This window comes from Mya arenaria, chromosome 15 (assembly GCF_026914265.1).
Source record: "Mya arenaria isolate MELC-2E11 chromosome 15, ASM2691426v1".
NCBI lineage: Eukaryota > Metazoa > Mollusca > Bivalvia > Myida > Myidae > Mya > Mya arenaria.
Window position 1 is genome coordinate 56,596,957 of NC_069136.1, and position 1,027 is coordinate 56,597,983.

Consider the following 1,027-nt stretch of genomic DNA (forward strand, 5'->3'; position numbering starts at 1 on the left):
TGTTGTTTTCATTCTCTTAACTTTCAATTTAAATACTGTCACACTTGTGCTTAAAGAACCATATAAACGTTGTACACAATAACATAGTGATAAGCAAGATGTTACATCTTCTTACAATTCATGTGTTGAAAATTTAAGAGCCATGCACATTGTAAAAATTCATTTGAAGGACCAAAACATAATTTTTTTATTTTTTTTATTTAGTTTTGAGATTTGATATTTGATAATAATATAAACATCCTTTGAAGCATGTCTGAGTGTTCAAGGAGTAAAGCAAATTTTACAAAAGTAAATGTCTTAGATTTTGGCTCAAAAAGCATTTTATTCATTTCGGAAAAGTCTCTACAAAATGATTATTTTTTTGTGTCAAAATATTCGAGACTACCCATTCATCAAAGTCATGTGGCGTTGTGGTGAATGTATCTATTTTAAAAAAGATAATGGCATTTTTGTTATCAAGAAGTGAATTTAATTCACTAATTTTCAATATTTCCAAAATCTGATAAATCTCGTAATATATGGTTAACTTTTTATACCCCCCAAAACAAAGTTTGGGGGGGGTATACTGGAATCGGGTTGTCCATCTGTCTGTCTGTCCGTCTGTCCGTCCGTTTTTTTTTTGTCCGGGATTCATCTTTGTCGTTATTGAACAAATCTTTTTCAAACTTTCAGATATTAATGGCCATGATGTAAACTTGCGCCTCTGTGAAATTGGTACGGGTCACATGACCCTGACCAGAGTTATCTCCCCTTGATGTGTTAAAGTAGGCAAAATAAGCCCTGTCCGGGATTCATCTTTGTTATTATTCAACAAATCTTTATCAAACTTTCAGAAATTAATGGCCATGTTGTAAACTTTCGCCTCTGTGAATTTGGTACAGGTCACATGACCCTTACTGGAGTTATCTCCCCTTGATGTGTTAAAGTAGGCAAAATAAGCCCTGTCCGGGATTCATCTTTGTTATTATTCAACAAATCTTTATCAAACTTTCAGAAATTAATGGCCATGTTGTAAACTTTCGCCTCT